Source organism: Helianthus annuus, chromosome 13 (assembly GCF_002127325.2).
Source record: "Helianthus annuus cultivar XRQ/B chromosome 13, HanXRQr2.0-SUNRISE, whole genome shotgun sequence".
Lineage (NCBI taxonomy): Eukaryota > Viridiplantae > Streptophyta > Magnoliopsida > Asterales > Asteraceae > Helianthus > Helianthus annuus.
In genome coordinates this window covers 103,775,754-103,791,604 of record NC_035445.2, presented here as the reverse complement: position 1 = coordinate 103,791,604, position 15,851 = coordinate 103,775,754, and positions in this window count along the sequence as shown.

Here is a 15,851-nt window from a genome sequence, read left to right as displayed (position 1 = left end):
TATGCTTGGGGATGCCCATTATGGGCCATGGAAGGCTTGGATATCATTAAATGACATTTTGCGCTACTTTACGCAGTTAAAGGACTAATTGCGTCAAACTGCAAAAGTAGGTTGATTCGTATGGTAACGGACCTTCTGGAATATGTCCATGAGTTAAACATACCCTATTTATTCTTTATATAGCTTAGATATAGGCTTAGAGGTGTTTGGTGCGCAAAAAAAATAAACTTTTACGTCATGTAGGGACTAAAAGTGTCAAAAAGTGCACAAGTTTGCATTTTCGCGCATATCTTGCATTCTGAATATCCCCGGACACCCAAAACTTTATGTAAGCACTAAAATATTTTATTTTAGTGTTTGGCTTGATAAAATTTCATTCGTCGCGTAATTTGGATCGTTTTTAGCGTCCGTCCGTGTTTCGTCGTAATTAAGCGAATAACGCAATTGTACGACCAAACGAACTGACATCCGAGATATTTTTGAACATGTTTCATGTTCCCTATGCTTAGGCATCATTTTAGAAGCCTTAAAAATGGTTTAACGGGCCTCAGATGTGTCGGAAATGGCATTTGGAAGTGCAGGGGCTAAATCTGTCAACAAGTGAAAGTTGCTGGTTGCTGACCAGGTCCTTACGGACCATATGCCAGGACCTATACAGTCCGTAAGCATAGACCAGTAATAGAAAACAGAAGACCAGCTTTGGTTTTGCTTCCATACTCTCATACTTGATTCTATGGGCTGAATTTGGAACACCCATGGTTTTCTAAATCAATGGGCATACTTGTAGGGCTGAGATCGAATCCCGTTTACCGAGGAACGATCCTAACGGCTCTCAAAATCCTATAAATACCCTCCTTTGTTTTGGGTTTCACTTTCACCATTCCTTCCTTTCTGATTTCTCTGAATTCCTTGAGGGTCTTGAGTTCCTTGAGAACCTCTTTCAGTCCTTTAGACTCTTGTAAGTAATCCCTTCATGCTTAGTTTATTATTTAGCGTTTTAAACCGAAAAGTCAAGCGTTATCGATAAACGCTTTGACTTTTAAATGGTTGAGCCATTTTTCGTGTCGAACATGGCTACATGATCGTAATTAGGTAGGTATTAAACCCTTAAAGGGGCACCTCCTAATTACCATGTTTACTTAGTTAAATTGTCGGGTCAAATAAAAGTCAAACGGGTTAATTTTAGTTAAATTCATAACTATTAATATAAGAAACCATAAAATCAGTTTTCTCACTTTAATAACTTGGTAAATATTAGTTGAACATGCCTAAGCATGATTCAACCCGACAATTCTAAGTATAGGCTTGGTTCGGAACCGAAAGTCGCAAAATTTGACTTTTGCTTTGACTTTCAGTTCTGACCCAATTTAGCTTAGTTTAGTTACGCCTTAGGATTCCATTAGGACCATATTATAAGTTAGTATAACCCTCCAAGGTTATACAACTTGGTTCCATAGAAATCCTAGTTCATGCATGTTTCCGTTAAATGCCTAAATGTTGACCGTTATGCCTTTTGACCCTAAAACGAGAAATTTGAAAATGTGAGAGGACAATAATATTTATTACTGATTTATAAACTTTTCCCTAAAATTTGACATCAGTTGGAGGTCTAGATTAGAAGTTGGAGGTCTAGATTAGAAGTTATGCTCATTAGCGTAAATGGAAAGCTTTTATTAATTAAACGGCATAATTAGCATATAGCCTATCTAAACCCAATTTTTGAAACCAAACTTTTTTACCTACTGATATAAAATAATATTTTGGGATTTTTAAAGATTTTTATTTATTTTTAGGCTGAGCATAACAAAGGGTTCTAAGCTTGATTCGGTAGTTGTCGGTTTTGCCCTTTTTGGGCTATAAAATGAGTTTTACAAATCCTTTTGATGCCAAACCTTTTTCTACTGATCTAATATGATAAATAAAATATTTTGAGCCTTCTGGAATAATAAAAACATCAGCTTTCCTTTGAAAACCCGGAAATGGCTCCAAATCGCCTTTTAAGCGTTTTTAACGCATAGTATGTATCAAAACTATTTTTAAACATATAAGGGTTGATGCCTACTGATATATTCGGTAAATTTTTATACTTTAACAGTAAGAAAAAGTTTTAAACTCAGGTTTTCAGTTTTGACCTTTTAGCCTATGTGAAATTACCAAAATGCCCCTACGGTGCATAGTATGGTTATAATTAATAAATTTCACATATATATGTTACCCTACTGTTATAACTTATTAAATTAAGTATATTTACTGATTAAATCAGACCTGTAACTTAGAATAATATTTAATCTCTCTAATAACCTTTAAAATGACCAAAATACCCCTACGGGGCATAAAAAGGTCTTAAACTCGTTTTGGGCATAATGGAAGGTATCCTACTGATATCACAACATATTTAAGGCATATTGACTTAGGAACCAGTTCATAACTCTTTTTGTCACACCCCCAAAATCCACCATGCGGAGCGCCACCGCTTGGAGTCGTGACATGACCAGGATCGAGCCACCAATCATATTGAACAACGTATTTAAGTAAATAAAACCAACCACAATACAATTGGTGACCAAAAGCCAGTTAACCAAGTTTTAAATTAAACAGTGGAAGCATAATACGTGATACCAAAATATAAGTTCATAGTCCATAAGTTTAAAATCCAAAACGTAGATTTAATAAGTTCATAAGGATTAAGTGTTTATTACGGAACATGACAGTCCGTATCCCATAACGACTCCTTCCTCGTGCAAGCTCCAAGCATTTAACGACCTGTAAGGCATGTAACAACGAGTCAACAACAAAGTTGAGTGAGTTCACGTGTAGTTGTTTAGTTTTAAGTTGTTTCTGAAAACGTGGTTTGTCTTTCGTTGGCGTAATTGCCATGGGGGTTACCCCGTAGTTGAAAATAAGATTAACCAGTTCATTCTTTATTACCCAAACCATTTTCATGATTAGTGGGGGCTTCCCCATGTGAACTACTAGACCGTACGGTATCGACTACTACGCAAGTAAGTTGTGCCCTACATCAGTGTCTATCATCACTGATGGTTTGCCATAGTCCATTAGTACACGCCCGTCCGACTGGCACGGTGTGAGGTTTGTTAAACCTAATAGCGCTATTAACTAATGACCCGCTCACCATTGGCCTCGGCGATTAAGTCGATATAAAATGAGGGACTTATGATAGAGTTTTGTCTAGTAAGTTTAAGGTTGTTGTCCTACACAAGGAGGACGAACGTACGTAGTTCTCCCAAAGAGAATACGCAGGATTAATACTGGCATCCTACCCGAGGAGGATGGCCGTACATATCCTACCTAAGTAGGATATGTAGATTCCGTTTTAATTCTTTAACCCATTCCCAAACCACCGGGAATCCCATGCCTTAGAAAGTATGTGAACTCACCTCGGTTTGCTCGGTTAGATTCTCAATATAGCTAACATTCAAGGTCGGTCAATCACGTCCTAGTATGATTTACTAGTTAGTCATTTAGTGGCTTTCAAATAGAACACAAAGTTCCTACACGTATCTATCACATAACATGCATCACTTTAACGGTTTATGCCCTCTAAGTTTCCCATCCATTCCCCACTCAAAATCAAACATACGATAATGCACATAACATATATAACATGTTAGATCATTCACGGATAGCATACTCGACATTTAGACACGCAAGTCACAACTTATCTCAATTCAGCATTTATATTCAAAACCGGCTGTTTTCGGACATTTTAATAAAATAGTTAAATTATTCCAAAAATTCCCATATTTTTTCAGGATGTCTTAAACGTTCCATATTTTATTGTGTAAAAATATCGGGGTCCGGTTAATTACCAATATTTTATAAAAGTTCATGTTCCGGACTGAACTCAGATTTGTGTATTTCTGACCACAGTCCACGGAACAATTTATTAAAAATTCACCGAGTGTCCGATTTACGAAATTCCAGTGGGGTAATTACGTACGCATCGGTTGTCATCTACTGTACAAATTTCATGGTCCGATTCATCACAAAACTCAGGTTATGACTGAAAGTATGACACCCATTTATTGCTGTCAAAATTCAGCTTAAGTTGCTGTTACAAATTAACACTTTAAAAATAGTAAACGAAGTCTAAAAATTACGATTCCGGTGCCATTAGAACCGTATTTTATAACACATAAATCTAGGAATTAGAAAATACATTTTTCGTTAAATTATGGTCCTGTTACAGCCAACTGAAGTTGGCTGTAAAGCTTGGACAGATTCTATTTTTAGTCTCTAGCTTACTAGTTTGTGTTCGGTTGATCCCGTTAATCATATTTAGTGATCGTAACAACATCCCACATCAATATCAACAAGTAAATCAGCAAATACTCAGTACATATCAAAACAACTTCATACTAACACAAGTACATCATGTTTCATCTTCTTGGTTAAATCCTTTTTAGTGTTCTTGTGAAATAAACATCATTCTACAAATATTAGCCATAAAAGTAAGATAATCAAGGGTTAAACGAGAGCTTACTACTAGCTTATAGCTAGGGTAGAATCTATTGAGAATATGATGGTGAAAAAGACTAGAACAAGCTCCTTAGAAAGTCCTTCAAGTTGCACCTTCCATGGATGAACTTCAAGCTTAGAATGAACTTGTTAATGGAAGAGATAGATGATTGGAAGTGGTGGTGATGGGTTTCGGTTATGGAGGAACCAAATTGAGAGAGAAAGAGTGGGAGTTTGAGTGTGTAATCTAGAGAATGATGGTTGTGATCTCAAGACTTACTTATAATCATCATTCACATATCTTGGACACTTACACAAGCAAGTAATCCAATACAAATAAGATAAAATCTTCTCAAATATGTGGAGTATGGTGGATGGACGGTTCATGAGGGAGGAGAGAGAGATGTTGAGTGTTGTAAGAAATGTGATCTTAGAAGATTATGTAGAGATTTAAAGAGATATGTAAGAGATATGGAAAGATTTATAAGGGATTCTTGTACATACAATCGAGCCAAGATCAAAAGAAATATATGGTGGGTCCCCCATGGATATGACCGAAATTTCAAAGTGGGGGGGGGGAGGGGGTCTTGATGTAAAATTTCAACTAGATGGTAAATACTAGTTACTTCCAAGTATAATATTCCATATATTAGTTTGTAGGGAAATTTAGCGGGTGTTATGATATACGGGGATCATAACTAGTCAAGAAATAATAACACAGTGTGTTAGACAAATATTTGGTGTCCCGGGTAATGTCCAGTTGTTCGGTCGGATACTGTTCTGTTAAAGTGTTTAATTATTCCGCAAGGCGTCTTATCCATATATTTTTGTAACACAATTTATTCCTAACACATTCGAAAATATTCAGGACCATTTGGTCAAGTTTTCTGCATACTACTAGTATGCTAACACACACATGTAAGTATAACACAGTAATCAGAGAGCAGCTAAATAATTTAGCACAGTCATCAAGCACTTAAATTATTATTAAATAAATTGTACAGATACATGTAAATTTGAGGGTTGTCACATTCTCCCCCTGTTAAGAGAATTTCATCCCGAAATTTAGCGCGTGGTTACTGAGGAAGCTAGTTAAGTTGCGGTGTTTACTGGCTTTTCCTGGGGTGTCACATCATCCCCCCGTTGATTTGGAATTTCGTCCTGAAATTCTGCAGTAGCTTCAGCCTCAGTAGTGGTTGCGTTTTTCTTAAACAGCTGGGGATACTTGAGTTTCATTTGGTCTTCTCGTTCCCAGGTATACTCTGGGCCACGACGAGCATTCCAACGAACTCGGACCAGAGGTATTCTGGTGTGCTTGAGAATCTTAACGTCTTGACCCGTAATCTCTACTGGTTCCTCGACGAATTGCAGCTTGTCGTCGATTGTGAACTCTTTGAGAGGAACTATGAGGGTCTCATCTGACAAACACTTCTTCAGATTCGACACATGGAATACGTTGTGAACTCCACTGAGTTCTTCAGGTAGGTTCAGCCTGTAAGCGACTTTGCCAATTCTCTCAATGATCTCGAACGGTCTGACATAATGCGGGTTGAGCTTGCCCCGTTTGCCAAACCGGACTACACCTTTCCAAGGTGAGACTTTGAGCATCACTCGATCCCCAACCTGGAACTCGAGTGGTTTTCTTCGCTTATTGGCATAGCTTTTCTGACGGTCACGAGCTGCCGCCATTCGTTGTCGTATCTGAGCAATCTTCTCGGTTATATCTACTACTAGTTCTGGGCCAGTGATTTTGACTGTCACCAACTTCTGCCCAACAAAGAGGTGATCGGCATTTACGTCCGTACAATGCCTCAAACGGAGCGGCCTGGATGCTGGTGTGGTAGCTGTTGTTATACGAAAATTCCACTAACGGGAGATGCTTTTCCCAGCCGTTGCCGAAGTCGATCACGCATGCCCTAAGCATGTCTTCGAGAGTCTGAATGGTGCGTTCAGATTGCCCATCCGTTTGTGGATGATAAGCGGTGCTCATGTCTAATCGTGAGCCAAAAGACTTATGCATAGCTTGCCATAGTTCAGAGGTAAAATGAGCATCACGATCAGAAATGATGGAGGTTGGCACTCCGTGCCTTGATACCACTTCTTTTAGGTAGATGTCTGCTAGAGTAGAAAACTTATCCGTTTCTTTGATAGGCAGAAAATGTGCAGACTTGGTCAGTCGATCCACGATCACCCAAATGGTATCGTTTCCGCGTTGAGATTTGGGCAGACCAGTAACGAAATCCATGGAAATTTGCTCCCATTTACATTTAGGTATCTCTGGTTGTTGGAGTGGGCCTGATGGTTTCTGGTATTCGACCTTGACCCTGGCACAAGTCAAGCATTTACCGACGTAGGTTGCTATGCTGGCTTTCATACCAGGCCACCAGTATGTAGTCTTGAGATCAAGGTACATCTTGTCCGAACCAGGATGTACTGAGTAACGAGACTTATGCGCTTCATCCATCACAAGCTCGCGCAAGTCTCCATACAGTGGAACCCAGATGCGTCCGTTAACATAGTAGGCGCCGTTTTCTTTTTGTTCTAGCCGTTGCCTCGATCCTCTTAGGGACTCAGCTCTGATGTTCTCTGCCTTCAATGCTTCAACCTGAGCATCGCGAATCTGAGCTGGAAGGTTAGATTGGATGGTAAGCTGTAACGCACGTACACACTTAGGTATAGTATCCTTTCGGCTGAGGGCGTCGGCCACAACATTGGCTTTGCCCGGATGGTACTTGATAGCGCATTTATAATCGTTCAAGAGCTCTACCCATCGGCGTTGACGCATGTTTAACTCCTTTTGCTTGAAGATATGTTCGAGACTCCTGTGATCGGTGTAAATGGTGCACTTGGTACCGTACAGGTAATGTCTCTATATCTTAAGCGCGAAAACAACTGCTCCCAGTTCCAGATCGTGAGTAGTGTAGTTCCTTTCGTGAACTTTAAGTTGACGTGATGCGTAGGCAATGACCTTGTCACGTTGCATCAACACGCAACCAAGTCCTTGGATGGAAGCATCGCAGTAAACCACAAAATCGTCTATGCCTTCAGGCAATGAGAGGATAGGCGCGCTACAAAGTCTATCCTTCAAGTGCTGAAATGCGGACTCCTGTGCATCACCCCAACGATAGGTGGCACCCTTCTGAGTCAGTGAAGTGAGAGGTTGCGCAATCTTGGAGAAATCTCTGATAAACCTTCTGTAATATCCTGCCAAACCCAAGAATTGGTGGATCTCTGTTGGTGTGTGGGGTGCAGGCCAGTTCTTGATCGATTCAACCTTAGATGGATCCACATGAATTCCATGCTTGTTTACCACATGGCCTAGAAAGTGGACTTCACGAAGCCAGAAGTCACATTTCGAAAACTTGGCATACAACTGCTCTTTTCGAAGAAGTTCCAGCATAAGTCGTAGATGCTGCTCGTGTTCCTCCTGACTCTTAGAATAGATCAGGATATTGTCGATGAACACAATAACGAACTTATCCAGGTAAGGCTTGCACACTCGGTTCATGAGATCCATGAAGACCGCTGGTGCATTCATCAGCCCGAATGGCATAACCAGAAACTCGTAATGGCCGTAACGAGTTCTGAATGCTGTTTTGGAGACGTCCTCATTTCGGACCCTTAGCTGATGGTATCCCGATCTCAAATCAATCTTGGAGTAATAGCTCGACCCTTGCAACTGGTCGAACAAGTCGTCAATACGTGGAAGAGGATAACGATTCTTCACAGTCACCTTGTTAAGCTCGCGATAGTCAATACACATCCTGAAAGTACCATCTTTCTTCTTTACGAACAAGACTGGAGCTCCCCAGGGCGAAGAGCTAGGACGTATAAAACCCTTTTCCAAGAGCTCTTGTAGTTGCGTAGACAGTTCTTCGAGTTCTGATGGAGCAAGTCGATAAGGCGCACGAGCTATTGGTGCTGCTCCAAGGGCTAGCTCGATTTGAAACTCAACTTGTCGATGAGGCGGAAGACCAGGTAATTCCTCAGGAAATACCTCTGGAAAGTCGCGTACGATAGGAATGTCTTCAATCTTCTTTTCTCCCACGGATGTATCAGATACGAGGGTTAGAATAGCGGTGTGCCCCTTTCGCAAACACTTCTAGGCCTGAAGGAAAGAGATGATGCCTACAACAACACCACTCTTGTCGCCACAAATCACGAGGGGTTCTTTATCAGAATGAGGGATACGGACGATTTTCTCCTTGCAAATAATCTCCGCTTGGTGTCGAGATAACCAATCCATCCCAATGACAACGTCAAAACTACCCAGAACCATAGGAATGAGGTCGATAAAGAGGGTCTGACCAGCTAAGACGGGGTTACAACCCTTAACTACGTGTGTGCCCTTAAGACTTTCACCATTAGCTAGTTCTATAACATGTTTGATGTTTTAAGGGTAATGGGGTACGCTTAAGCACCTGACTAACTCTTAGGGACACATATCTGTACCCGAATTAGCTAAAATAGAACTTACCCGCCACAACGTTGAGGTTGTTTCCTTCTTCCTCTTGTCCATTCAGAAGCTCATGCTTACCAGTCCTGCGGTTATCCTTATTGTCTCCGTTATTGTTCCCGTTGCCCTGGTTGCCACTGTTGTCACGATTCTGTCTCATCTGCGGACAGTTCCTCTTGAAGTGACTCTCAGCACTGCACTGGTAACATCTCTCGTTACCCTGCTGGTGTTGCCGTTGGTTCCGGTTTGCAGGATATGGGCTCCTACAGTCTCTAACCATATGTCCCAACTTCTTGCACCGATGACAACACGATTCCGCACATGACCTGCTGTGGTGCCGTTGGCACTTGGGGCATCTCGGTTTATTCCCTAGGTATCCCCCCTGATTTTGGTAGTTCAGCCCGAGTTTCCTGTGCGGTTCCCGTCGTATAGAGCTAGGACCCTCACCTTGGCACTCACCCCAAATATACTTGTTGCTCATTAGAGCATTTGCATTGGAAGAGCTACGCTTGGGCAACTTGCCCTCTTCCACCGCCTGATCGGTGAGTTGGTGCGCCAAACGAACGACTTGCTGGATTGTGGGAAGGTTGGCCGCACTCACAGACCCTTGGATTTCCGGGACTAAGCCTTTGAGGTATAGCTTGATTCGCCTAGATATGGGTTGTGACATGTTAGGACATAAGGCAGCCAAGTCGTTGGACCTCTTTGTGTACGCTTCAATCTCTGATCCTTCCATCTTCAAACCATAATACTCTATTTCAAGTTTCAGAATGTCGTCCAGGTGGCAGAATTCTTCCTTAATCAAATCCTTGAAGTCGCTCCAGAGGGTGGCATTCGCGTCTGCCAAACCGAGCATCTGAACTTGTGCGTTCCACCAAGAATACGCTTTCCCTTGCAACATGACAGTAGCGTACTCTACTCGTTTGCCAGCAGGACTTTCACTTTCTTCGAACGTATATTCGATTCTTCGGATCCAGTGTAGAAGGTCGATTGTCCTTCCAGTGCCATCGAAAGTGGGAGGTTTACACTCCAAGAACGCCCTGAAGGTGCCCATGCGGGATTGGGTGTGCATGGGTTGACTCCCTGATTGGGTTGCTAAGGCTTCAGCAATCCGTTCGTTAATCAAGGTCGTCAGCTGACCCTGGGTCATGTTGAGACGCCCACTCATGATCTTCTTATCGAGGGGAACACAGGAAAGAAAGGTATCGCAACGTGCGTAAGTGTGGGACGATAGTAGAGAGTAAGCACACATGGTTCAAATAGTAATTATCACATTACCTAATGCACAGTGAGAACTATCTAACCGACAATATAACATAAATCATACCACTTATGGTGTCGAGTCTTGCACGTGGAGCGAAGCGTCGTTGTGGATCGTTGAGCGCTGTACAGGTTATAGTCTGGTTTTATTAAAAAGCTTTTCCCTTTTTAAAACCAAGTTCACTATAACCAATGGCTCTGATACCTCCGCATAGTGGATTTTGGGGGTGTGACACTTTTGGTTACCTGTTATGCACTTTTCGCGTTCGGATCGGCTTATGTTACTAGTTTGCATAAATTAGCCGAAACGGGTCAAACCTTATCATTTTTATCTCAAAATCCAGAATATGTTTAGTTTACCCTTATTACACAAGTATACAAGCTTGTCGGATCTAAACCACATTCTAATCCGGTCTTCGCATAATCATGCGTATTGAACCGTATCCTCCTTTAAAAACTAACCGGTCTAAGCTTAGGCTTAATTAAAGACCCGTTAGGAATCTAATAGGTTATTAAAAACCTTCGTTCCAGATTTAGGAGCCCAGTAAAAGCTATATGTACTTGCTTGGTGGTATACGGCTGGGATAAATTGTATAAATTTGCTCAGGTAAATACTTTTAACTTATTTTCCCTATACGGGCTTGGGGTACGGTATATAAAATACCGCTTGGTCGGGCATTTGACCTTAATCGATTAGTGGTTAAGTATTATCAAGATGACCCGTTTAATAATTTGTTTTATTTATTCAATGCCTTTGGGAGTTTAATGACCATGTCCCGGATATCCTTGGCATCATTCAAAGAATGGCCACGACCTTAGCACACGGGTGTAGGCGTACACCCGTCAGTGCATTTACATGTATCAAGGTATAACCGCTGGTTTCCCGCCACGGGACTATACTATGTGGTGTGTCTATTAATCTTTAACCCGGCATGAACCGGGCTACTGGACGCAAAATAAACATGTAATTCTTTACAAGTATTATATTCAAATAATTATCCCAAGTTATAAAAATCTTTTGTGCCATGAGCATTCAAATCAAGTTTCTAAAAACATTTTCAAAATGAGTCAGTTAAATTGTATTTACCAGTGAAAACTGACGTATTTTCCAAAAAGGCTAAGTGCAGGTACTAATCGGAATAGGCTGGCTACTCCTAGAATCAATAGAAGTCTCGCAAGCTTAGATGCATAAAGTCTGTTGAACAATTATCTTTTGATTGATCCGCCTGTGGATCCTTTACTTTCCGTTTGTAATACCTTGATATTACTTTATATCGGATTGTAATATATATTTATCTTTTGCTTCCGTTGTGCACTTAAATTTGTGTTGTTTGACTATGATGATATCAACTACGTCACGATACTCCCCACCGGGCCCACCGGTAATACGTGGAAATACTAGGGTGTGACAGGTTGGTATCAGAGCCAACATTGAGTGAATTAAACACTAGCCTTTTGTGTTTAATCTCAATGACACAGTAGCACATTCCTTGACCTTCTGAGTCTAGACTTAACATAGGAATACTCTCATCTCTATTCGGAGAATTATTGCTTTCAATTCTATATATTTTTGATATGTCGCCAAGCGAAGAAGCCGTAATGGAAATTCTCCCCATTTAAAGCCTAGGGAAGGCCGAGCTTCGTACTACGACTAGGATTAACGTGCAACCAAGAAGAAAGCATTCAGAAATAAAATGAAGAGGAAACTCCTTTTGCTGAAGATCGTTTCCTTAGTAGTCCTTATAAGGACATATTTATCTTTCAGTCCCTTTGTGGACAACATCATTTCTTTCAAGTCCCGCTTAGGGCAATTCTGTACCTCCTTTAAAAATCATTGTGATGTTTTATCTAAATTTCATTTATATCTTTGTATATAAATATAATATATGAAATAAATTAAAATAACATTCCTTTTGTAAGATCTACCATATTATAAAATGGCAAAAATCTAAAAAGGACGAGACCTAGCTCGGGTGTCATTTAAGACAGGGCCAAGATGGTAGTTCCTCAATTAGATTTAGATCCTTATTAACATCTTAATTAGGATTGTTCTGCGTTTAGATATTAAAAAGAATCTTAAAAGTAAAACCTAGCCTAAATGTCATTTCAGACATGGCCAAGATGGTAGAACCTATTCAAAAGATTCAAATCCTTGTTAACATCTGTAATATGTTAACATTCCTGGCAGACGTAGTTCGATAAAATCGCATAAATCATCCTTATACTGGATTCTCCCGAAATCTTTTTTCATTTTATGATTTAAGCATCCATTAGGGATATAACGCTTACGGGCCATATTCATTGTCATATAAGACAAAAGACAGTCGTAGCCTACAACTCCCTGTCAAGAAAAGGCACTGAACAACATTCAAGCCTAAATACCTTGATTCTACAAAATCATGGTTTATAATTGCCCTTGTGACTTGGCCTTTTGTGCCATAGTTATATTTTAATTAAATCCAGGATAATTATAATAAAAATCCTAAATAAAATAAATATCATTCCTTTCCTGCCAGTATTTATATTAAAAAGAGTCTCAAAGGGTTTAACCTAGCTTGAATGTCATTAAAGACCTGGCTACGATGGTAAGACCTGTTTAAAGAGATTCAGATCCTTGTTAAACACCTGAAAACGTGTTAACACTCCTGACAATGGGTGATGCGATAAAATCACACTTGTCATCCTTATATTAGAAACCTTCCAAACCCCTCATTTATCCTAAATGATCAATAGGAATCATGACTAATAAACGTCGAACATGATATACACATCTAAACATCCATCTGGGATGTATACCTACGGACAAAGATGTATACATGAAAAAGATAGTTTTATTTCATAACTTCTTATCAAGACAATGAACTATGAAATTTTCCGATCCAAAGGAATCATAGATTATGTTTTAAAGTTTCCCTAGTGACAAGGCCTCTGTGCCATCAAAAAGTCCTCTGGAATAAGCCCTTGTGCTATATAAAATGTCGGTACGACATTGACAGTTGTGACTTATGTCCCCTGTCTAATAAATATGAAGGATTATATTCCGTTTAAGCGCCAAAGGTGGATTATTTAAAAACCTAGGCAAAACATAATCAAATAAATTAAATACTATTTATTGGCCTATATGGTTTATTCGCACCATGGCTATTTAATTATCAAGTTCGACAATTCACTGTATAATTAAGCAAGGTATTACTACTTGGTTTGTAGCCTTCAAAGCTTCATCATGGCTGACTCCTCTGAAGCTCACAATCATCCAGTTGATCAGAATAATGATGCAAGACTGAACTTTACGAGCACCGAGCTGCAAGCTATGATAGATATAGCCGTAAAAAACGCTGTGGATCATGCGTTGAAGGATCATAAGCGAAAGTGCGATGATACCCCAAATAAGGGTTATAAAAAGGGTAAGACCGGTTCAAACTATAACTAGTCCAAGCCAACGGAGGCAAAACCCAAATGTAAAACCTGCGGGAAGAAGCACTTCGGAAAATGTTTCTATGATCAGACCAGGGGATGTGTCCTCTGTAAAGAGATGGATCACAAGACTCATGAATGCAAGGACTTGAAGGACAACCAGCAGTCAGGTGAAAAGACCAGATGCAAAACCTGTAGGAAATACCACCTCGGGAAATGCAGATTTGAATCTCAGCCTCTACCCTGTGGAATCTGCAAGTCCAAGGAGCATAAGACCTTGGATTGCAAGAAGTTGGGAGACGCAACCTGCTATGGTTGCAATGAAAAAGGGCACATCAAAACAAATTGCCCAAATAAAACCAAGAAGCCTGGAGAGGCTAAGAAGACCAAAGCTGGAAGCTCTCAAATGGATGCTCAAGAGGCTATTCAGGATGACAATGTCACAATAGGTACTTTCTTTATCAATAACGCTCATGCTATAGTATTATTTAATTCAGATTCAGATAAGTCTTTCATAGATAATGGATTTTGTAAATTATTAAATCTGCCTGTTAAAACTCTAAGCGTTAAGTATAAAGTAGGATTGGCCAATGGTACCTTAGAGACTGCTTCAGCAATATTAGATGGATGTTTTATATCCATTAGGAACCATTCTTTTCCACTGTCCTTGTTTCCGTTGAAATAGAGGGACTCGACATAGTGATAGGGATGGATTGGTCATCTTATAGCTAAGCCCATATTGTGGGTGATAAGAAGCAAGTAGTTAACAAGACTCCTTATGGTGAGCCTTTGACAATTCAAGGAGACACATGGTAAGGATTGCCTATGTACCTGCTGAATTTGGTATTTAATACCAAATCTATGAGTGTGGAAACTCTGAAAAGACAAACAGCAGTCGCGATGCTAGAAAGGCGACAAATGTTAATGGTGCATCAAATGTGAATCTCAATGTTAATGGAATTAACCTCCAAAACTATAATTAACACAACCATTAGAAAGGCTGGGAGAAAAGCCATGAAAAGGATCAAGAAGCTGAATGCTGTTTGCTCTAAAACACATGTCACTGCTCATGAGAAGAGCTTCATTCATACTTCAAATGCGAAGAATAAACCCAACAAAGGCATATATGGCAAGGAGCCCATTATTTTTTGTCACACCCCGACCACGTAAAACGACAAACCGTGGCGGAAACGTCAGGGAGTGTTGTAACAGAATTATTGTTTCAAACCATGGATACGAAGAGTTTCATTTCATTAAATATTAAACATTGTCTTAGAGTTAAACAAGCAAATCAAACATAGACTAATATCATTATTAAATCACTAAGGCCTCGTCCGGTCCTAAGTGAGCATGCTTCCTATTCGCAATCAACACTAAGCAACTTCACCTGAAACATATGTAAAAACAAAGTCAGCAAAGAAATGCTGGCGAGTACATAGGTTTTGCGTGAGTGTCAGATTCATGGCTTGTTTGTATGTCGAAATAACTCGTACAACTTCATTAATCGACATTAGAAAACCTTGTTTTTGTAAAATATTTGTATTGTAAAATGAAATACCAAATCAAAACGGATTAGTATAATTTATAAACCTCGATGACATGAATCTTACCTCAAAACATTTGTCTTTGTACACCAATTCGTAAATCATTCTCGTAATAAAACTCGTATGGTTTATATAGTTTTGTAAACATCGTTGTGTGACATCGTTCAACTCGTACTTGTTATAGATCATCGTTCATTTGTGTAAATCGTTCAAATCGTACCAAATCGTTCTAATCGTTCTCGTTTTAATTGTGAAAACTACTTTTGGTCGTCTCGTTAATAACATTCAAACCTTTGTGACTCGTTCATCGTTCCACTTGTTCTCGTATTAACAAACCACCAAAGGGTAAGTTAACAATCATCAGATTCGGTCGTTACCCACCTAACCCACACATAACCATGGGTCCGGTCTGATAACGGGATTTGTCGGATCCTATGGTACCATAACCTAATACTGGTCGGTTTGGCCGAAATTAATGAATGTCATTTGTTATGTAATTACAACCAACAAGCTCGTTCACATTATCGAAATCGTTGTTAGTTTAATATAAACCATCTTACTCGTTGTGAAACCATTGTTAAAACATCGAAATCGTTTTGATACATATGAATCACCCCAAAACAATTGAAAATAGTAAAATAGGGGAACTATGTACTCACCTTCGGGTGCGTTTTTAAATGTTAACACAATCCCTCAAT